Consider the following 24441-nt stretch of genomic DNA (forward strand, 5'->3'; position numbering starts at 1 on the left):
ATTGGTTGATTGTTCTCACTGACAGAAAGTTTCTCCTTATTTCCAGGTTGAATCTCTCCTTTGTTCAGTTTCCATCCATTATTATAGTGTAGGATGCATTCTGATAACAGGGTAGTTTTTTTTTTCTCCTCAGAATTTCTTTTTTGGTCCATTAAGGATAGAAATGGAAGCGGAACTTTTCTGGGAAGCAAATTGTTTGGTGGTTTCTAGGAACGTTTCATAATACAAAAAGAAAGTTTGACATGGTCCAGCAGGGAACAGAATTTCAGGAGTTCTCCAAACTATTTCATGTAAATTTTCCACATCCTTATAAAACCAGAAAATAAATCGAGTTTTTTCATATGAAAAATTTATGTATAAAATCTTGGAATACTGTATTGTATTAATTTGTTTACATTTATTGTTAGGCTTCACTCAGACCAGCGCTTGGAATAGAAGGCTTGCAGTGCAGCAGGACACTGCTCTAATCACATTCCATTATTGCAGACTGGTAAACATCTTTAATACTAAGAAAACTGGTGACTGCCTTTTCTAGGATTTTAGCCCTATATATCAGGTTCAAAACTTGTATTTCTTCCCCCTTATGTCTTAATGGATTGAGAGTTGCTTGTTTGACAAGAAAGTCCAGTTGCCTTTGGAAAAAGCATCTTTGGCACAACCATGACCTGGATGACTGAGAATCTCCATTGACATATTCTTTGCTTGCTGTGCTCAATCATTGTACTTTATTCAGCATGTCAGTAATTTTCCCTTTAAGATTACTTTCATGGTGACAAGAACACCATTAAATTTTCTGGGTTTCAATTTTAGTCATAAACTAACCACAACTCAGGTTCATTGGGGAATATGTAGATAATTATCAATGCCTTCTTTAAATTTTAGTAAAATAATCTTCGTAGTAGTCATTTTTTATAAAACCTTTGAGTAAAAGCATTTGCATTTACAAGAATATGGAATACTGAAGTGGAGTTATATGGAATGGAACAAAAAAACCCAAATTGATCTTAAATATACTCCACATACTGTCAGTTTGTGTGTCAGTTTTAAAAAGTATTTAAAACCCATTGCTAACAATTACATTCTGCTTCTTCAGAGTCCAACTTTTATTTTCATACAGTATCACACAGAATACTATGTGCACAATTTTGACCTTCGTACTATGTTACACATCATAACATTCGAATATCTTTTCCAAGATTTTCCTTTATGGCTGCTCTACTAAATGCTATTCTGTGGCATATTTCTCGACTACTTGTTCTTTTACAATTGATGACTGATCTTAAAAGGGAGAAGCTATCCATCACTTTGATATCTTCATTACCAATTCTGTAGCTGGTTGTTCTACCTATTGTCATTAGTTTGGTCTTCCCTATATTTAATTTTAATCTCATTTTTTCACTGTGTTCTTTGCTGTAGGACTAATGTTTTACATTTTCAGCTATTAGGATGGTATATTCAGCGTACTGCTGGTTATTGAAGTTTCTTTCTCCAGTTTTGTGGGAATTGTTAAATGAACTCCTGAATCATTAAGGAAATGTCACAGTTGTTCAGCAAACCCATGGTTTGCTATGAGCTGGTTTTTGGCCAAACCATTATAAAATGCAATCCTTTGCCCCAGGTCCACTTTAAATGGTCATATATGTTGCGAAGCACCTGAAGTACAGTGATGGGACCATGGCAGGGGCCTGATCACCAGAACTTTGAATCTGGGTTATAAGTATCCCCCAGGTGGTACTTATGTTTGTCCGTTGGAACTTCAATCGATAAGCAAACAATCATAAGTCTAGGACTACCTGTAATAAAATTAAATAGCACAGTGGTGCAAAAAATTCTGAAACCTTTTTAAAATTAGGGTATTGTTATAAGTGATACAATATGCTTTCCATTTTAAATATTTTCAAGGTGAGTTGATATTTTTATAATTCCTTTGACTTGGGTTTCTCTCCACCTCTACTAGGAAATTTGTATGTATACTAAAACATAATTTATAAACAACACGCACATTGTTTGCTGTTCCTATAGAATGCATTTTGTTTAGATGATTTTTTTTTTCATTTAGATGAGATATATCCCTGATTGGTACTCTATATTAATGTACTAGGATAATTGTAAATATGACTATATTTGGAAGATATTTTTTTTAAAAAAATCCTATCACCGTTTCTCAGCTTCAGTGGAATTGTCTTGGGTTGTTTTTGAAGATTATAATAAAAAATTGCATTTTTATTTAAAACCATAGATTTTACATACAAGGAAATGATAAAGGGAGATGTAATTAGACATTGAACCATATTTTAATGCAAAGGGGGGAAACTGCTTCTCAAGTAGTGAAGTAGATATAACACAAGGTACTTTAATGCCATGTTACTGTTATATGCAGTCAGTGTTAAATAAAATAATTATTATACAAAATGATTGTTAAGTTATTGTAGTTAACATAGTCAGCTACAAGCTATTTCTCCATCACCTTGTCCCAAACTGAAATTTAAGTTATCAACCCTAAATATCACAGTATCAAAATCAACTTCCAGAAATATTAGGCCTGAATAACCAATGGTTTAATGTGGGAACCTGACTGTATTGAAGGTTAGAGCAACAGGAAGCTTCTAAGTCTGAAGGGAAAAATGTAAAAGTTAGCACGTACAGAGTAGGTTGTAAAAAGAGAGAATGACTATTGAAAGTTATGGATGGGTGATTGTGGACAGTGGTGAAGATTAGAGGAAAAGCCCAAGAACTAACTGGTGGTGACTAGAAGGATAAGTGGCAAGGCAGGCATAGTTGCTTAGACTAGAAGTTGCAACTTAATGTTGTCCAATTTTCTTACATAATCTGGGAGACACGTGAAATCCTAAACCACAGATATACTAAAAGAAGAGAATTTCTCATTAGATTCCCTGTTCTAATCCTAGCCTGATAAATTCCCTGTTCTAATCCTAACCTTAAAATATGTATTCTGTGAATCTTCTTTTATTGAATGTTATTAGCAATCTAGGGAGAATTTGATACAGAACTTAATGAGTGCTAGCAATCCAGTTAATATTATTTAGAGATCCAGACCCAACAAAATCATTTGTCTCTTTCCCTATAATCTCTGAAGATTTTTTTCTAAAGAAAACATATATTTTCTATATATGCACAGAGGTAGCTAACAAAGTTGCAACTTTTTGTTAGAAATGATGGGACCTGCCAAAAACACTTCAGTCTGGCTTTAGAAATTCCAAATTCCTAGGTATCATTTAATGTGGAAAAAACAAACTTTCAGAAGATAAACAGGAAAAGTAGTGAAATGCTAATAGTAATGTTTCTCTATAACCAGCAGTGGAATATCTTATTCAGCAGTCATCAAAAATACTTACGTTGTTTTCTGGTTTTACTTGATTTCTGTGTGTCTTTTTTCAATAATTCCTTATAAAATAAAATAAAAATAAAAACATTTAATTGTTTTTTTTCTTATGGATCGGAATATTTGCAGTTTTTGAACTTAAAAAGAATGAAAATAGCTTAAATTTGCATTCTTATATGCATGAATAGTATAAACTACACAGTATCTTCCAAAGCAAAACACAAATGTTTGTATATCTAACGTGTTTTTAAAAAAACCTATTACATGAGGCCTGGAAACAGTTGCCTTGGATTCTATATAATTGGTGTGAAACTTTATTGACAAAGTTGAAAAATAATGGCATTTCTGATCCAGCCTAAGACTGTTAATTTTTATTAGTTGTAGAAGAGATAATAGGGAAGGGAAGTAAGAGAGGAATTGAGGAAAATGGCTTCATAACTGTCATACATTGAGAGAATACAAAGCCCTCTTACATTATGCTAATTGGAGGAGTTACTCTGGCATATTACATTTGGACTCAGTTAAGATGCAAAGAAGAAAGGGTCATAGGTGAACTTCTCTCCCATAGCTAATTGCATCCCGTTAGGGAGTTCTGCCTCATGGCTGAAAAAACTAGTTCTTGATATACTTAGTTTAATATAGTATATATAATCAAGCTGGTTTTCTGTGTCTTTAGAATATTAACTATAACATGGAAGACTCAAAATCCATACTGTTAATTATTTGTACAAATTGAGATTTTATAATGGGATGTGCATTCTAGTGGTTACTTTTGGAATAAATATATGTTCCTGCTTGAGCTATCAGTTAATGTTCCTTTTCTAATTTTATTTCTTCGACATAGTGTCTGTCTCTCCCATCTTTCAATCCTGAAAAACCTATATAAATGAATTAATTTAAATGTAGTAACATAAATTAATCAGAATAGGAAAAGAATTCTAATATACAATTGTCCAGGGTTTATATACTATCTTGTAAAATATTCACTATCTCTGTCCCTTTAGGGAATAATTGGTCCTGCTTACTGAAGATTCATTAAATTTCTAGCAACAGGTCACAGGAATAAATATATTACAGGTCCTGCTGAAGGATCTCGGCTCTGTGCCTGTTTAGATTTTGGCAATAAATTTCTACCAACGTAGGGCATTCTTAGAGTTATAGTATATGAATCCCAAATTGAGAAAGTATGATGAAGTAAGCATAATTCCAATAAATGAAGCTTTTTTGTGGGCAATTATACAAAATAGGTTCTTAAATAATGGAATGCAATTCCCTAGATGAGGGTGTACTTTTAAATTAATTTGAAAATGTAACAATATTTAATAGTGAATTTTTAAAATATTTACATAACTATTTGTGAGAAAAAAGTCAAAACATTTTTGTGATTTGCTTTGATGAATGCATAAAGTATTAACTTACTTACTGTGTATTGTTTGCCAATTGCACAGTGGCAGATAGGACAGCTCTCCAGAGGGTTAATATCATTGCCCAGAGGATCATTGGTTGCCCTCTTCCCTCTTTGGAAGACCTTTATAGCTCCCACTGCCTTAAGAAAGTTCAAAACTTTCTTAAAGATCCATCTTATCCTGGGCACCCTTTTTTTGAACTATTACCATCTGGCAGATGGTACAGGATAATAAAAACAGCTTCTATCCCAGGTCAGTAATTATATTGAATTCTTCTGTATGTTGCAATATTAATGCAATATTGGGTTTTCAATTCAATTGTATAGAATACGAAGGATGTGTATTTGTGTTTTATTTTTATAATTGTAATGTACACTGAAGATGGCATTTAATTTCATTGTACGAGGTGCGATGACATATAAACTAGTGGGATTTAAATGGATGATAAATTGATTTATATAGATTACAACTTGTACCTGATGATCATATGATAAACTACTATACATTAGTTTACAGATTTTGGAAAATTATCAACCTCTGAGATAAAATGTGTTAATTTTACATATTTTGATCATTAGAAAACAGGTTATAAAGGTGTTGGTTGGCTAAAGTTTTAAATACATTTTACAATAAAATTTTATACACAGGTGAGTATATTCTCCAGTGTGCTGAGCAGAGGATCCAAAGAAAGGGTTAACTCTGTTTTTCTGCCAGAGACTGAGTCCTTTTAAAACTTTGTACCCACGCCTCTCTTGACTGTGCTAGTTTTGACTCAGTCTTAGCCCAAGAGAGACACGTTTAACAAGAGCTTCTCAGAACAAAAAGGCAGAGCTGAATTCTTTGGATTCTCACATAGGACGACCGGAAACTGCAGTTTTTTTCAGGTGAGTGACACAGCTACCAGCAAATCAATTGTTTTTCAGCTGCTACAGCAAATCAGTTGTTTTTCGGTGAACGGCACAGTTTACAGCACAGCTGCCAACAAATCAGCTGTTTTTCAGCCACTACAACAATCAGCTGTTTTTCGGCAAACAAGCTGCACAACTCAGCTGGCTACCCTGGTCTGACTGGCACAGTTGCTGAAACGGTTCAGCTGACTTCCCGTTTTATCGGCACAGCTGCTGCAATAACTAAGTTCCAACTGCCATAGCTGCTAGAGCAACGTGGCTGGTATCTTTGATCTGCCCAGCACAGCTGCCATTTTCCAGTTTATTCAAATAGAGCTGATGTTTGGTGCCCTTTCAGCTACAAATGCCCTGGCACCTTCCCAATAGGAGACCAGAACCTCCAATACAACAGGAGAAACAAAGGATGGAGGATACTGCTGCCTCAAGAGAGCCATGAGGTGACTCTTGTGAGTGGGAATGAGTGGGGGACCCGCAGAGCCCCAGGTTAACCTGAAAGGTCAAGTGGCTGCCCAAACAAGGACAAAAGTCCTACATTCCAGAAAAGCCTTTAAGGCTGAGGAAAGAGATGCCTGGAGGTAGCAAAGAGCTCTGGAGAGATCTCCAAGGCTGAGAGGCAAGCTGAGATCTCCAAGGCAACGAACGCAGACAGACTTGCCCAGGGAAGATCCCATCACTGCAGGCTGATCCAGTCAGGAAGCAGGAGACTGAATTCCCAAACCTGGTCACCAGATGGTGTCATAGAACAATCTCCACAGCTACCTTTTATAAAAAGCAGCAGTGAGGATCCCTTTGCTCCACAGTCAAATAGACTATCAGCAGAGAGTCATTGGGAGCCTATTTTTAAAAACAGGCAATCTGCCCCAGAGGTCATGTTTACTCCCACAGCAGCGGGGCTTCACCCAGGGGAGAGCCAGGGACTGGAGATTTCTGAGCAGATAAAGCTTCTGATCTCCATATTCCATGGGATTGCTGCACCATTGCAGCAAGGAAACCAAATGGCCGCTGTAGCATCCGACTCATCCCTAGAGCATAATCAACACCTGACACCTCAGGTTCAGGGAGACTTGGTGAACCTTAGGGAACCTCACTCTCCCACTTCATTGGCTTCTAGGAGACGAAGACCAGAGAGAACTAATATTCTTGGAAGATGAGGAGGTGACTCCTGACCCCCCGCATTTACAGGACGTTTTTGCCCGGCCCTCTTTAAATCACTTCTGTTTAAAGCCAAAGCCACAGCCCACATGGGAACTGGGCCAAGTACACCAGAGCCAGCATTGGGGTTACCAAACCCAAATGAACTCTTTTCAGAGCCAACAGCAGAGAGTGAGGAGATCCCCTCACCCCAATTGTTCCATGATGTGGTTTGAAGGTAATGGGTTCACCCAGGAATATACCCCAACAAACTGGGAGTGACTTTTTTTTTACAATGTAGCTCCGGACTTCACTGAGGAGCTACAACTACCTACAGTAGACAGTCCTGTGGCAGCTTTAACATCCTCTACTCTCTTGTCTCAGGATTCAGCAGACACTCTGAAAACAGGATAGGAGGGCAGAACTGACTCTTTGCTGGACTCATCAGACAGCGGCCTGAGCTGTCAAGGCAGCAACGACTGCTTCCTTTTTCAATAGAGTCTCCTTACTGTAGCTTCGCCAAATGCAGGAGAGCTTTGCCTGATGACCAACGCCTCCACCAGGACATCAACAAACTGATAGCAGCGATGGAATTCTCTGCTGATACCACCCAAGAAGGAACCAAATTTGCTTCCAGGGCCATTGTATCGTCAGTAATGGCGCACTGTCTGCTGTGCTTTGCCACTGGCAAGCAACATAAAATACAAATAGAAGCTAGCCTCTGCCCCCTTCAAGGGTGGCAAGCTGTTTGGAGAGGCCATGGAGCTCATAATGGTGGAAACCAGGGACAGGAGAAAGATCCTGCCTTCCCTATATAGGCGAGCTGACAGTCAATGTTGAGGTAATTCCCCGTTAGGAGAATGAGCGAATACAGGGACACGTATTTGAGAGTAGTGTTTGAATAATACACATACACAGCAAACAGATACACTGTACAGTAAATGTAGGTTTTTACATTAAGCAATCCAAAGTCATTCACAGGTAAATCAGTCAGTTTTTCAATCCAGGGATAATCCAAATATCAAAGTCCAGTGTCAGTTTTCAGTTCAGTAACAGACTTACATTAAATCCAGAAATATCAGTCAATTAGGAAAAATGGAGGAACGGCAATACTTTCCAACAGAAGGAAACAGAGAAACACTCTCTTCTGAGACTCAGACTAAGACAAACCAGGTTTCTGGCTCCATCTTATGGCTGTTTGAGAAACCGCACCTAATTATAGTTTTGCATTTTCTTAAAGATACAGTTTTAAAATGTCTATCCTGGTTTATATATTTCTAACCCAAATACCTGTTAGGTGACTTATATTCCCAACAGTCACCCCTCACCTTACTTTCACAGGCCTTCCCTTCGGCCAACAGACATCGGATTGGGCTACTCCCAGCGGATGTACCCCCATAGAGCTGACTGCCAACCAGATAGAACCAGATCTCTGGATAGGTACAGACAACAATTTCAGGGCAAGAGACCATTTCATGGTTCTGGAGATCATCCCTTCTGTCACTACAAGTGACCCCAGGTCCAACCCTCCCATTGGTGGCCACTTAGGGCTATTCGCAAATCAATGGGAGGCAACCATGACAGACATCCTAAACATGGTGAGACTAGGCCTTACTCTTGAATTTTTTTCCACACCCACGAGATTCTTCATACGTTGTCCCATATCAAAAGACAACACAAAGAGAGGCCTCATGGAGGCCGCAATCCAATACCTGTTGGACATTCAAGCTATCCGACTGGTTCCAGTGGACCAACAATGGTAGGGATTCTATTCCATCCTATTTGTAGTCCCAAAAGCCTCGGGGCAGGCAGTGGAGAGCAATTCTGGAGATGAAAAATTAAACTGATTTACAGGAGATTCAAGATGCAGTCCCTCCAATCCATCCTAGAGAGCATCTGGGAGGGTGACTTCTTAATAGCCATAGACCTGACAGAGGCATGCCTCTACATACCCATCCTATTGTCCCACCACTGGTTGCTCAGGTTCTTCTACACAGGACGTCATTATCAAAACAGGACCCTACTATTCAGCCTGTCTTCAGCACCCAGAATTTTCACCAAAATACTGGTGGTGCTGGCAGCCTACCTCAGGGCGATCCCACTCTCTGTCCAGAGTTACCTGGGTGACTTCTTAATCCAGTCCTCCCACCTTCAGGTGGCAGAGAATTTACAAGTCACAATCCGGGTCCTTCAGGATCACGGATTCTCCCATCAATTTTGAGAAGAGCCACCTGGCTCCTACCACCCATTTATCACACCTGGGGGCAATATAGATACCACATTAGGTGAGGTTTACCTATCACAGGAGCGTCAGGACAGCATAAAAGCATTGGTGAATTGGAATCAAATGATCCAGTCAGTTCCACTGGTCCTCCTCTCACAGCTCCTGGACAAGATGATATCTTGCATTGCAGTCGTCCCCTGAGCATGCCTGCATGCCAGAACCTTACCATGGTTTCTCCTACCCTACTAAAGGTCCAGCAAGAGCAACTCACCTATCAAAATTCGGGTTCCACACAAAGTAGGCCAGTCCTTCCAGTGGTGGATATCCCGGGGCCATGACAAAGGGATGTGTCTTTGAAGAGTCCAGCCACTTGACCATCATCATAGATACCAGCCTCTTTGGCTGGGGTGGTTACTTTCAATCACAGATGGCACAGGGATAGTGGTTGCAGGACAACCTGATGAACAACATCAACTGGCTGGAATTTAAGGCAGTCCATCTGGCCCTCAGATGGTTCCAGGGCAAGATCTTTGGTCATCACGTTCTTACTCTGATGAACAATGTAGCCACCAAGGCCCACATCAATCGTTAAGGAGGCACCCACTCCAGGTCTCTCATCCGAGAGTCAGAGCAACTGGGTCTCTGGCAGAGAAATATCTTCTCTTCATCAGGGAGAAACATATCGCTGACAACAAATGTACAGGCAGAGTGCCTAAGCAGGACCACAGTCAACCACTCAGAATGGCACCTGCATCCAGAACTGTTCAGGGAACTGTCAGAACAGTTCGGGACCCCGGTCCTGAACCTATTCACTACCCTGTTAAACAGCCAGTTGCTCAGGTTTTACTCCAGATATGCAGTACCAGGGGTGGAGAGGATCATTGCATGCCACACTCCGTGGCTCGAAGCCTCTTATCTGCCTTTTCCCCTCTTCCCTTGATCCCAGGGATAATCAGGAAAGTTTTGGCAAAGAAGGCAGAGGTATTACTCCTGGCTCTCCACTGGCCCAGATGGCCATGATTCGCAGATCTGATCAGTTTGTCCATATCCAGTCCCTAGAGGATTCCATAGAGCAAGATATCCCTCAGCCAGGGGGCTCTAGTCCATGCATAGTCCACCCAGAACCACAGTGGTTTCAACTGACTGTATGGCATTTGAGTGGAGAGTTCTTCTGGGTAAAATTTCTGCAAAGATGATACGGACAATCCATCAAGTAACAGAATCGTTGACTTGACTTGGAAGGCCTTCTGCAGCTGGTGCTCCAAGGGCAATATTGACCCCATTTCGGTATCTGTAGTCCAGATCCTGGAATTCCTTCAGGATGGGATGGACAAGGGCATATCCCCCTAACACCATACACAGACAGGTGGCAGGTCTGTTGTTGGTGTTGTCATGCAGGGATCTGAAATCCCTGGTGCTGCACCCTATTGTGCGCAACTTCATTAAAGGAGCAACCAACATAAAGCTTCTGGTGGTACACAGGTATCCCACCTGGGACTTATCCAAGGTCCTGCAGGCACTCTCCTTGGCGTCCTTCGAGCTGTTACGGGTGGCCAGCCTGTGCTTTCTCATCTACAAGGTAGCTTTCCTTGTGGTTATTATCTTGGCCAGACAAATTTAGGAGCCGTCTGGCCCAGAGTCCAGGAGTGGACAACAAGGAAGTATTGTGTGTATTCCATTCAAACAGAGTGGTTCTGCAACTGGATCCCTCCTTTCTCCCCAAGGTTAATTCCTTTTTCCACAGGGCACAGGAAATCATTTTGCCAGACTTCTGTCCAGGCCCGACCCATGCCCTGGAAAGAAGAGGCACACCTTGGATGTCAAGAGGGACAAAAGAACAGCTCCTTTCAGGAAAACAGTCTCTATTCATGTCCTTCAAGCCTTCTACGTTATTGACAATGGGTCAGTGGATATGGGCATGCATTGCCAAAGCATATGAGCTTCATGCTCTCCCATTGCCCCAGCGAGTGATGGTCCACTCTACCAGAAGCATCGCCATGACGGCTGCATGGGCAACACAGGCCTCCCTAGAGGAGGTCTGTATGGTAGCAACTTGGTCGTCACTGTCACTGTTCATCAGACACTACAAGCTGGACACTTTCACTTAAACTGAAGCGGCCTTTGGCAGATGGGTTTTCCAAAAGGTACACACAGGCCTGGAGACTCAGTACTAGACTGCAGCCCACCCTTAGGACAAGCTAGCTTTAATATGTCCCATTCTTTGGATTCTCTGCTCAGCACACTAGAGAAGGGGTGTTGTTCTTACCTGATACGCTCCTTCTCAGTGTACTGAGAGAGAATCCAACCCCCACCCTGGTGACCATCTGGCCCAGAGTCCAGGAGTGGACAACAAGATCAGTAATGTGTCAAGTCAACTACTACAGCTTCATCAAAACTGGGACACAGTCAAGAGAGGTGTGGCTACAAAGTTTAAAAGGACTCAGTCTCTGGGCAGAATGACTGAGTCAACCCATTCTTTGGATTCTCTCTCAGCACACTGAGAAGGAGCATATCAGGTAATACCAATGCCCCTTTGCCTCCAAGGGAGGAGGTGTTTAATGATCATGATGCCTTGTAACTTCTCAACAAAGTACCGTAGAACAATGAAAATGGTACCACATGGAAGTGTATAAATTAATCTTCACTTTGAGAACAGAAAGGCAGATGCCTATGAAAAACACATGGAAAGTTTGCTTAAAGCACTTGGTGCAAACAGGTCACTTGCATTTAAACTATTTCCCTTTGAACTGTGGGGCAGTGAGTGATGAGCATGGGGAGAAATTCCACTAGGATATTGCAGGCATAAGAAAAAGACACCAAGGGAAATGGAATCCATCATGCTTGCTGATTACTGGAATTTCCCCAGGGATGATCCTACTGAAGTTTACAAGAGAAAAGCCAAAAAGTGCAGTTTAGATATCGAATAATAAAGATGGAACCTTGTCGTTTAATCTGATGTTAGAGCTTGTCAGTTTCTCATGCAAAAAATATGAAGAAGTTACATGAAAAACCAAATGAATGAATGGAAAGTTATGTTATTGGTATGAATAAAAAGCTAAATTTATAATGATTGGTGTGTGGCACCATTCTCATTGCTATATCACATTTTGTAAAAATGTTATGGAGCATAATCACACATTTCCCCCTCGTAATTTTGAATTATTTTGATGCAATTTTGGCCTGAAGCTGTATCTTGGAAACTGGAACCAATTAATAGTCTGGACTTAATTTTCCTTTATTAGTGACCCAATTCTGGTAAAATTAAGCTACTTTCATTTCCGAGGCGTTCTCCTTGTAGACCAGTGCTATTGGATTTTAGCAGTGCAAGAGCAAGACCATAACTAGATTTGCTGCTTGTATAGCATAGAATAGATGGTTCTGCATGTTCTTGCTTTTTTTTTGAAATATATACATTCATAAATTATTTTTTTACACCTATTTATGTACTTCCAGGTAGTTCTTGACTTACCACCATTCTTTTATCAGCCATTTTAATTTACAACAGGGCTGAAAAAGGCGATCCTCACATTCCATTTAATACAATAATTTAACCATTTAATTACAGATACAGATAATTAATACTGTATATTTATAACATATCTGTACCTAATGCAAATGGTAGGTCACATTGACTTACAACTTTAGATTGGCTTGGTATTGAAAAGTTTAAGAATTCCTGTTGCAGTATTGCGGTGATTTTCTTAAATTTAACTGTGAGATTTTAGTAGTGCCTTGCTTGTTAGTGTTGATATGCCTGAATGAAATTGATAACTACAGAGGCTGTCATTATAAGTTCCTGCACTTGACCCCTAAATTGCTGTTTATAATTTGATTAAGCAGATCTTCCAAGAGAGTACAGTATTATGTTAGAAGTTTTGTTATAAAAATTTATTTTCCTGTACATTTCAATTTGGGATGAACTGAAAAAAACCCATGTATTAGACATTACATGCATGTAACAGTTGGTTTTGGCTGTTTTTGATGTCTTTGCATAGAACAAAATGGGATTATTTTTTAGGTAGAAATGGACATTGGTGGAGACTAAGAAAAAAGAGGGAAGGCATTTGGAAAATTGGAGCAAGGGAGTCAGTGGGAAAGTCCAGGTTAAATCAGCAGTGGTGGCTGACTGTGGGGTGGCGTAGGGTAGAGCACGTAGGGTAGAGCTGAAATATTGATGACACTAACAGTAGCCAAATGGAAGGAAAGATGCTTGAGGGATCAGGGCTGGACAAACGCTGTGAAACAGGGAAAAAGTGCAAGGTGAAGTAGTCTTGCCATATCCAGATTTTACCAAACCTGGAAAAAGCAAACTGGTTCAGTTTTCAGTTTAGTTTGTCAGAAGTCTCAGAATATAATGGTTTGTGTTGATTCAAAGTAAAACTTTTTCCCAACTTTGTTTTCAACTCTATTTCTGATAATGAAAATAAAATATTTTACAAAAAGAATATGACTTTATAAACCTAACATTAGAGATTTTATTTTGAATCTTTTAAATAGTCTGATAAAATATGAAAAGAAATGCAGGAAAAACATTATGTACAATAGATTTTCTTTTTAAAATACATTCTAATAGTTGTTATAATTCTTAGATTACTTGCTAAAAATGCTACATATGTATGTTTAAGTTTGTTTATTTGGATAATTGCATACTTTAACGAAAGTTAGACAGATAACACATGATCAAAATAATAAAATGCTAATCCATGCTAGGAATTGATACAGAATTAGTGTTGCTATTGGTTGGTAAGTTTAAAAATAGTTCTACAAACATGTCCTTTCTGTTTTAGAGGGTGTGTGTACTTTTCCAACAGGTTCGTGTGAGATCTAGCATCCGTATTTTGAGTCTGAAGTGTAAAACAGGCTTTGACTCAATAGGGCTGTTATACAAAGTAATTTTAAAGAATTAACTATGTAAAAACATAATAGTCAAAATAGTCTAATAAGAACTTTAATTCTAAGTGATCTTGATTACTTCAGAAAATAATATTTTTTCTGTAGGAAACGGTAATTGTCATATTTTAAGTGATAACATGGAGAAAATGGTAAGAATTATACAAGGTTAGTAAATTTAGCAGGAAAAAGGCATAACTGGAAAACATCCTGGAATTTTAAATGGATTGCTGAAATGATTAAAACAGAGTAGAAGGTAACATGTATCTTCACTCATTTACTGGTTGTAATAACAGAGCTTACTTTTTAGGCCTTTCAAAATTTTCCCCAAAGGCACTCATAAGACAGTTAATTATTTAAAGATTTTTAAAAATACATTTTGAGCTTTCCGGATTTAGCCTTGAGTTTTCCACACATTCCTGTTTTATAGAAAACAAACAGTTTGGGTTCAATCCTTAACTTGATGTAAAGCGGAGTATTATGTAATGCTACTGGATAGTCACTAGCTCATCTTTCTTACTTGGGACCAGCAAATCCTTGATCTTCCTTTGAAATAATGTGGGCTATGTGAGCTTCATACAGATATCACCATATCTCCTGATTAGAAGTTAATATGAAAAGCCACTGACAGTTTTGAAATAGGTTTCTCCACCCCCATTATTCATTTCCTATCCGCATACAGACAGGAGGTTGTACAACTTGCCTCGTGATGTAACCGGTACAATCTGGAACTGAACACACTCAAAACCGTAGAAATGGTGGTAGACTGTAGGAGAAACCCTCCCATACTACCACCTCTTACAATACTGAACAACACAGTATCAACAGTAGAGACCTTCAAATTTCTAGGTTCTATCATATCACAAGACCTAAAATGGACATCTAACATCAAAAATGTCATCAAAAAAGCACAACAAAGAATGTTCTTTCTGCGCCAACTCAGAAAGCTCAAACTGCCAAAGGAGCTGCTGATACAGTTCTACAGAGGAATTATTGAGTCTATCATCTGCACCTCTATATCTGTCTGGTTTGGTTCTGCAACCCAACAGGACAGACACAGACTTCAGAGGATAATTAGGACTGCAGAAAAAACAATTACTACCAACCTGCCTTCCATTGAGGACCTGTATACTGCACGAGTCAAAAAGAGGGCTGTGAAAATATTTGTATCCTGGACATAAACGATTTCAACTTCTACCCTCAAAACGATGTTATAGAGCACACTGCACACCGGAACAACTAGACACAAGGGCAGTTTTTTCCCTGAATGCCATCACTCTGCTAAACAAATAATTCCCTCAACACTGTCCAACTATTTACAAAGTCTGTATTACTATTAATCTTCTCATCACTCCTTATTACCCATCCCCTCCCACTTGTGACAGTATGACTATAACTTTGTCACTTGTATCTTTACGATTTATATTGACTGTTTCCTAGTATGATTTGATTACTTATCGTACCCTATGACTATTAAGTGTTGTACCTGATGATTCTTGACAAATGTATCTTTTCTTTTATGTACACTGAAAGCATTTGCACCAAGACAAATTCCTTGTGTGTCTAATCACACTTGGCCAATAAAGAATTCTATTCTATTCCATTTGAAATATATATCTGAAAATGGTATTTTCTGAATTACAGTGCTTTCACACTGCTGCAAATCACTTAGATCCATGTAATGTCAGTGTTGTACTCTATTTGGATTATTACTATTTACATTTCTAATGCAACCAATAACTGATGTTCTCTGGGAGGATTACTAAACAAATATTACTTTCTTAGGACTAAGTGCCTCATTTGCACATCGCAGAGTATCAGGACTGCTCAGAGTATTGTCTTGGGGGGGCGGGGAATAATCCAGTGTGTTGATGTGTGCTGTTCAGTGACTTCCGTTTGGCTCCACCTGACATGGGGAATAGATCTTTCCAAATCATGATACAGCTGAAAGCTCTATTTTATTCTTTTTCTGATGTAGAGAGTCTATTTTTATTATTATATACACAAAAGGAAGAGTACAAATGCTGTGTATGAGAACATATGATTTGTATGTCCTTCCATTTAATAGCTACGGCATAGTTTGAACAGAGGGAATGTGTTGTAATACTTATAGGCTTTGTATAGCTGGGGCAAGAATAAAATCTTGAAGTTTATTGTGCTTTTTGCTCCTAATTCTTCTTAATTTTGGGATTGCTTTCAGTGTTGGATATGTGAACTAAAGATTGTGTAAATAAATACAATACGATGCTGGTCTCACCCTAACTTTTCTCCTTCATCTTTTTAAGCAATTAAATTACCATATGAGACAATTGAGAAACCATTTTCAATTCACAAGAATTCTCCATTTTTTATGAAGTCAACAATACTAAAATTAAAATTAAAATTAAATATAGATTTTTTTCAGGTACCATTGAGAGTAAAAATTTATTTACTGAAAAATAGAATATAATTACAGTAAAAATTGGTTTAATATGGTCTATGAAAGTAGATATACTGTTGCTTGAGTAAACAATGAACTGCAAATACTTAATGGTGTATCCTTCAATATAATATGTTGCTTGAAATTTAATGGGCCCATTTGAACTTTATTTCAGTTCTATTATTGTATTAACCCATTCTCCAATATGTTTCTAAAGTATAACCTAGTAGCCAGGATTGCCTTCTATAATTGGATTAAGAAAACTTCTATTATTTCATAAATTTGTTACACAATTCTACTTTAATTCCAAAGACATGCATTTTCAAGCAAAAATAATTTACTTTCAAATACACATTGCACATGCAGAGTTCAGTTCAGTATTATCTACTAATCAAGAATATGCTTGAAATGTGTGGTGGTGGTATGTGTGTGTGTGTGTGTTAAGAATAACCTTTATAATCAATTATTTAAATTTTCAGGGCATCAACTCTTTGAAATAATTTTCATAACCTATATGAAAATGCCCAAACCTCTGGATTGATGCAGGAATGAAGAGCCCCTTTCTGGAGGCGTGATATTTGTGTAGCAGAATTGAAAATCATTTGGATTGCTATTTTTTATTAAACGGTAGAACAATTAGCTGAATTAGCTATTCAGGTGTGAAGTCACATATTTTAGTTCACATGTACACATACAGTTAGCACACATATTAAAGTGAAAACAGTTCGGATCCTATTCCCATGTATTATAGAACAGAGAGATATATTGTTTCTGTTACGCCTATCCAGCAATAGTCATGAATGAATTTATGGATATGAAATGAAATTAGGGATAGTCAGCTGAATAAGGTTAAAAAAAGGTAAAGATAAGATTAAATTGCAGAGAACTGTGTAGTGCATATTGGAAATGGAAAATAATTGTGAGAAGATGGCACAGGAGTCTAAAGCGTTTAACTTTTCTTATGTTTGAAATGGTGAAGTTTGAGATACTTTCAAATTATCCACCAATCCTGTATTACATTAATTGAAAAATTTAGAAAACATTGATCTGTCATGCTACTTTCCACCCTTTTCTTGATCAGGTTTTGTAAGGTAGATAGGTTTGTGATTTAAATTTATTCATTCTCTCTCTCTCTCTCTCTCTCTCTCTCTCTCTCTCTGTGTATAGTTGCAAGCTGTTTGCCTTTCCGTCATCAGTTACTGGGTTGGTTGCTGGACAAGGGTAGAACATTTTCTCATATCCAACCTTTTTTTCTCCTTCTGAATCACTATTCATAGTTTTCTGAAAATAGTCTTAGGCTGTTATAATTAAGGATTTATTAGCTAAAATGTTATAAAAATAGAACAATAGTGATTTTGTTAAAATACAAATGATGACAATCGATAGAAAAACTCAAAACAATCCTTTATTGTATGTCATACTCAATAAAACATTTTTCATGAAGCTGGAGGTTTTTAAATTACACCCGTCTTTTATCTTTGCAAAATACAAATATTTTTGGGAAAACACTCCATTAATTATGCCAGTTGGAAAACCATTGCAGATTTTGTAACATGATGAGCTTTCAATTTAACCTTTAAAATTAAATTAACAAGATGTATCTGCAAATGCCTGAAATACGCAATAATTGCTATTGCTACATGTCTTACATTAAAATTGTAAATACCAAAACAGCTTTAATTGCTATAGCTTTCAGATTTAAAAGAATAAGACTAATATATAGAATTCTTTCAGAGGTACTTTATTTGACATTGTTTTGTGCCCTGCTTTTTCTATAAGAGACTCCCAGGTTACCTCATGAATTTTGTAACTCACTGTGGCTTTTTATTAGGTAATCCACATCCAACTCCAAGATATCTCAACTTTCATGATATATAGTTCTCTTTTCCTAAATGACCTTACTGCTAAAGAGAGATGACAAATCACACCATCAGTTCTATATTTGTATAGTGAGTTAGATATTTAGGATTGACAGTAATTGAAATAAAATACAAATGATTATGCTGAATCATTTAAAATGGATGCAATTTATTGGGTGATACTTTCACATGTGTTTCTTTAAGAATAAAAAGGGCAAAGCCATAATATATATGATTATAGCCTATGGTAATACAATAATGTGTATTTAATATATGCTTTATAATTTATTTCACATTCCATGATACAGATAGTGCAATCGTCTTAAGAGTCTTTTTGACACTATGATAATTTCATTATTTTAGCACATTCTCATCATCTGTATATAAGGAAGGGGGAACTGGCCTATACTAAAAGAAGCAATTGATTTTTCAAAATCAGTTTGCTTGCCCCCTTACTGATTGGCAACAACTCGTAAACATTTCAGACTGGAGTTGGAGAGAGAGGGATTTACTTTCTGCAGTGTTTGTTGTCATCTTAAAAATAGTGTGAAAAGCAGCAAAGGAGTATAGAGTGTTTTTCAATAAGACTGGGAAAAGGTGCATATATTTGGTCACAGTTTAGAACTCTTTATCTATTCCAAAATTTTAATTTTAAAAATATATAACTAATTATTAGTTTTTGCATTTTTTTTACCATTGACATACTTTTGAACGTTCATGCTTGTTCACAGAACTACAGATGTTGTGCCTTGTTGATGTGGGAAAAGGACTGGCTAGGGAAAATGGTGAAAAGAGGGATCGGTGTAAAATCACTATGTAGCCACATACAAACTAGTCCATCCCCCTTTGTCTGCCATTGACCCTTATCTAACTCTCACCAAGTGCTGACAGTTGAGAAGATTTGCCTGACAGTTGCACATGAAATGATAACTACAGTAACAACTTTGTGTCAAAGAACATTAGGCCTGACCTTGAGCAATTGGTAAATTTTCCTTCCCTCCTCACAGGATTAAAAAAAATAGACTTGTACCTGTGGCTGTAATTCTCATGATCTAAACTGTTTTTGATATTAAGGACTGGATGAAAAAAATAAAACAAATTTTAATATAAATGAGAAGATATGTTGCTGAATGGTCATAGGACAAATCAGGGAGTTATTGAAAGCCGCTCTTAACAAAGGGAAGATATAAGTTCAATAAATTAACAAATATTTCCCTTAACACCTTTGTCTTGATTAGTAATCTTCATAACAGAATACAAAAAGTGATTATAATTCACAATAGAATAATTTATAGTATATAAAATACTACTTTATAACACTAAAGGTCACACAGTCACTAGAATATCCTTATGTTCTGCATAAATGACTAGTCCAAGAGAGAGAGAGAGATACCTCACCATGAAGAAATACCCTTGCAACCATTGTAAATCACCACAGAAACTTTCAGGCCTTGATAATCGTAGTGAGACTACTACATTCTCCACCCCAACTATATTTCTTTTTTAAAAAAACTTGATTCAGTAACGCAGCTTGTTTGCATACAGTTGTATTCTATGGGCAAAACAAGTACAAGGTCACTTTTAGGTGCAATGATACTCTAAGTCTCTTAGTCACGGTTTTGCTGTGGAGAAGGAGGGAAAGATATATTGACAATATAAAAATTATTTAGAATGTTACAAACGCCTCCTTCCCATCTTGTTTTCGGAAAGACAATACTGCGTAACTATGAAACTGTCTCTGAGTTTCTGAAAAGCTAAGGCAGATTTTTTTAAAATATTAAATTTCAAAATCAAACTTAAAAAAATCTTCAGAGAATATACTTATCATTATTTTAAATACACTTTCATTGGTTATAACCATATTAAACAAGAATGCAAATATTCTTTACCAAAAAAACAACAACCCTGTTGCTCTGATGTTAGACTGCTGGGTTTATGCTGATATTGATATGCAGTGGTAACAGAGAGTATGTTGTAGAATGCACTTAGAATATATGGGTGATCAGAAGTGCCAGCATAGAAACTTCATGACAGAAACGCAGAGTGGAACAGAAAAAAACATATAGAAGCCTGTGTACATTAAATACCTGTTGTTCCCATTAATGATATGATTATCCCAATAACCATTTCACATTATGTTTTTAGACTTTAAATTGTGTGTTTCTGGAAGAATATTTCCGCTGAGGGAAGAATTCAAGCTATGTTACACTAACATTTGTTTCTGTCAAATTACAACCCAAGCTATTTTTAGTCGTTTTATTTTTTTTTATAACTACAGTAGAAGAATTTGATTACAGCTTGAAAAAAAAAAGTATTTCTGAATACAGCATCTAGTTTTTAGACTTTTGGAGGATTTATCTTGTTTGCATTTGCCTGTTAAATATTCAGCGCAACTTAAAATCCAAACGTTTAATGCCATTTGGATCTAATAGCTAAAGTTTTCAAATTATTTCTGTTCACTTTTACTTGGTAAGAGAGATTAGAAGGATAGTCATTTTCAGGTTTTGAGTACGGTACTAGCTGCAATCCCAGTCATCTTGTGGCTTTAAAGAGAAACTGATATGCAGATAACAGGATATGAGATCCTGTTTCTGAAGTTTGGAATACCAGAAATCAAATAGGGATCAGATAGAATGGCAGCTAGTTTATACCAGCTTCCAATAGCAGTTTCCCTGCTATTGAGTTACATGAGTTACTTGACTCAGTAGTCAGACTTACTGCACCAGGAGATATCAGCTTCATATGGCAACTAACTTATACTGCACTTTTCTGGATATCCAACCAGTTTGGCAGTATGTATTAATAATATTCTTCCCTTGAGATTCTCCGGCATAGTATACAAAGGCTGAAGCCTTAGTTGCTGTCTGCAGTGAAAAAGTTGGATTGGATTGTGCATATGTAATCTCTCGCTGCTTGTGGATCCTGGAAACCCTCTTTGCACAGGAATTCCAAGAAATGAAGCAGCAGAAGGGTATCTTTAGAGAAAAGCAAAGCAAGTCCAACTAAAAATGGGTAAGAGCCATTACTAAGGATTCTCTTGTGAAGATACAGCAATATCTATTATTTTTCTACTACTACTGCATCTACAGATTGTTGGCTGATAGCTTGACCCAGTCCCTCAATGAATGGAGGGTCATTGTTTGGTTGGTCTGACAGGTAATCACTCAGATCTGCTCTGAGCTGGAATCTGGTCATGAACGGTCTGTGAAGTTGATTGAAGCATTGTTTGGAAGGAGTTTGAATCAGTTGGTCAAGGCAAATAAATGAATGGAATCTTTGGGGCTGTTAGTACAAATACTTATATTTTAGATCCATGGTGCTGTGGTTGATCAAAGCCTTCTAAAAGATATGTGATTGGGTCCAGATAGTGTAAATTTATCATTAAGTAGGAGATTTTTTTATCCTGTCTTCAACGTTCCCTTCCTGTTCTAAACTAGCACTGATTGTACTTTGACAGAATTTGGGATAATGGTGGTACATCCCTTCTAGTTCTTCTTGATCTCTCGGTGGCCTTTGAGATCATTAATTATGCATCCTTCCAGACAGAGGTGGTATTCATCAGGTTCTGACCAGTTCCGGAGAACTGGTAGCGGAAATTTTGAGTAGTTTCGAGAACCTGCAAATACCACCTCTGACTGATCCCGCACCCATCTATTCTCTGCCTCCCAATTCCCAGTTGATTGGCTGAGTCTTCTTTTGTTGTCCTGCACAGGAGAATGGAGCTGGAAAGCAGGTTAGTGGGGTGGGGAGGGAATGGGATTTTGCAGTAACCTTCCCCAGGAATGGGGAGGGAATGGAGATTTCACAGTATCCTTCCCCTGCCATGCCCACCAAGCCACACCATGTTCACCAAGCTATACCCACAGAACTGGTAGTAAAAAAATTTGAATCCCACCACTGCTTCCAGACTTCAGGCCCTAAAAGACTTGGCCTGCCCTGAATTTCTGATTCTAGTGAGAAACAATACTTCCCCAGCTTGACTGTCCTACAAAATAGCAGGTGACAACCATTGTCAGGAGGGCTTTTGCAAAAATCCATCTTCTGTGCCAATTGCATGCATTTCCGGAGAACTCCTTGCTCAGGATCACCCCTAATCTCGGTTACTGCAATGCATTTTCAAGATGCCCTTGAAAACCACTCGGGAGCTATAGCTCATCTGAAATTCAGAGATGTTTGTAATATGGGTGCAATTCAAGAAAATCTTCAATTTGTAAGAGTTCACACAAAGATTTTAAAAAAGAAAGATATTAATAGTACGTCAGATTCAGAAAATTGAGAAATTATCATGTCCATTGCTCACTGTAGAAATTAGTTTAGAAAGAAGAAATGTATTTATTAGCCCTTTGGTATTTTGTGGCAAAGTTACTGGCACAACTCTTACTTAATTTTAATGTATCATGCATTTAAATATACCTAGTATGATAAATGTATAATAAAAATCTTTATGTTTTTATTTATTGCATAGTAACTTATATACCTCCTCTTCCTACATGTAATATATTTTGCTTTCCCAAAGTAACTCCGTTATGCTTTGGTTATTTTATTTTCTTTCATTACATTTTTTCTGCATGGTTGTAAACTACCCTGGGAAAATAATCAAAAGACAGTATTAAAAAGAATCTGAAACTAAACAGCAGGGTAAATTAGCAGTCCACAAACAGTAGCCTTCATGTCATCATCTTCTTAATTTATTAGGACATAATGACAAGAAGTTCTTATTCTAGTGTCTTCTGGAATATCCCTATTACTACATAGAAAAGCTCCTGGGAAATAAAAGCTTCTCAAGGCATCCCAATGCTTTGTATGGTTTATGGGTACCATGGAAACAGTATTCCTCAGAGCTGTTGTGGATGCTGCATAGCAGTGTGCCAAGAATCTCGGGGGAAGAGAAAAATTTCTGCTGAGACCTCCTGATTTTTCTTGTTGTGAGCCAAGGTGAGCATAATCGGAACTGAAGCTGAAATCTGAGCAAGAGAAGATCTAGTGGGATTGCAATACAGCACTAATTCCAAATAAAGGTAAATATGGTTAGCTATCAAAGTTTGGTAGTTATCAACCTAACTAGATCTTGGTGTGGCAAATATAAATTCAGCTCTTTTTTTCTTATGGCTAACAATTTGGAATAATTAGTTCTGACCTAGGACTTTTTTGTAAGTTAAGAAGTTTTTCCATAATAAAAATCTACAAAGAAAAAGAAAAGAAAGGAAGTGGTATTATTTTCATGTAATTTTATATGTGTAAAAAAAAATTGCTCAAAGAGAGTTTTGTTACTAGAAGTGCTATTGCCCCGTTGTTTAATTTTAATGTATTCTTGTTCTGGAGTAAAATTAGTACTGGTTGACTTGTTATGAGCAACATGGTAGTGGAGTTGTCATTAGAATCTAAAATTGAATGCCTATAAAGATAAAATATACATACACATCTGTAAAAACTGGAAAAAAAACCCTCTTTTATACAGTAGTTGACATCTCTGTCCATTATTGTCTAGGAATATCTTAGTGTTGTATGTGTGTATATGTATGTATGCATGTATGCATTTATTTCCCAACTTTATTGTTTTTACAAATAAGGTGATGAACATATCCACCACAGTTTCCTCCTCTTATTTTCCCCACAACAACTCTGCGAGGTGGGTTGGGCTGAGAGAGAATGACTGGCCCAAAGACAGCCAGCTGGCTTTCATGACTTAGATGGGATTTGAACTCATGATCTGCTTTTTAGCCTGGTGTCTTAACCACTAAATCAAACTGCCACTGCATACATTTACATTAACAAAATAACATATATTTGTTAGCTTGTTTGTAAATTATTATTTTTTAATTAATGAAATTTATAGACCGGGGTCGCCATCCTTTTGGACCTCAGGGACCACAACACTCATAATTTTAGATCCTGCGAACCACTAATATGAATTTTAACTGACGTTGGCTTGCTGACATTAGTGGGAAAGTTGGTCCCATATTCCAGAGCTGCAGTAGTCACCCCAGGGTGAATTTCCTTCCCCTGCCGTTGATCTTGCCTTCCAGTTCCAGCTTGCGTGGCTCTACTCAAGGTAGGGTTTGCACTCGGCTGAAGGGTGGGGACCAGCAGGTGGGCGGGCTATGTGGGCAGCGCAGCCTGGATTAATTGCTTTGGAGAGTGGTTTGGGGGGGACATTTCTCTGCAGACTACCAAAATTTTCTCATGGACCACAAGTGGTCCTCGGCCCACCAGTTGATGACCACTGTTATAGACAATTACAAATCTGTGTACATTTAAACT

General features: G+C 37.6%; 1 protein-coding gene across 18 annotated transcripts in view; it reads left to right on the top strand.

Moving 5' to 3' along the window:
* The window catches only part of SSBP2 (single stranded DNA binding protein 2), a 135716-nt gene that overhangs the window by 12104 nt on the left and 99171 nt on the right, over positions 1-24441 (top strand). For 3 of the 18 annotated variants that reach the window (XM_087927096.1, XM_087927092.1, XM_087927099.1), the window contains exon 2: positions 21124-21192. The exons of 14 other annotated variants lie outside the window; for them this stretch is intronic. The gene's annotated coding sequence lies outside the window, so the exon portion shown is untranslated. Of the gene's footprint in view, positions 1-5524; positions 5634-21123; positions 21193-24441 lie in introns of those variants that run through there. One more of the 18 variants, XM_087927102.1, reaches the window with a different exon arrangement.

The sequence above is a fragment of the Pseudonaja textilis genome, chromosome 2 (genome assembly GCF_049901715.1).
Source record: "Pseudonaja textilis isolate UNSWEBS1 chromosome 2, rPseTex1.2, whole genome shotgun sequence".
Taxonomy (NCBI): domain Eukaryota; kingdom Metazoa; phylum Chordata; class Lepidosauria; order Squamata; family Elapidae; genus Pseudonaja; species Pseudonaja textilis.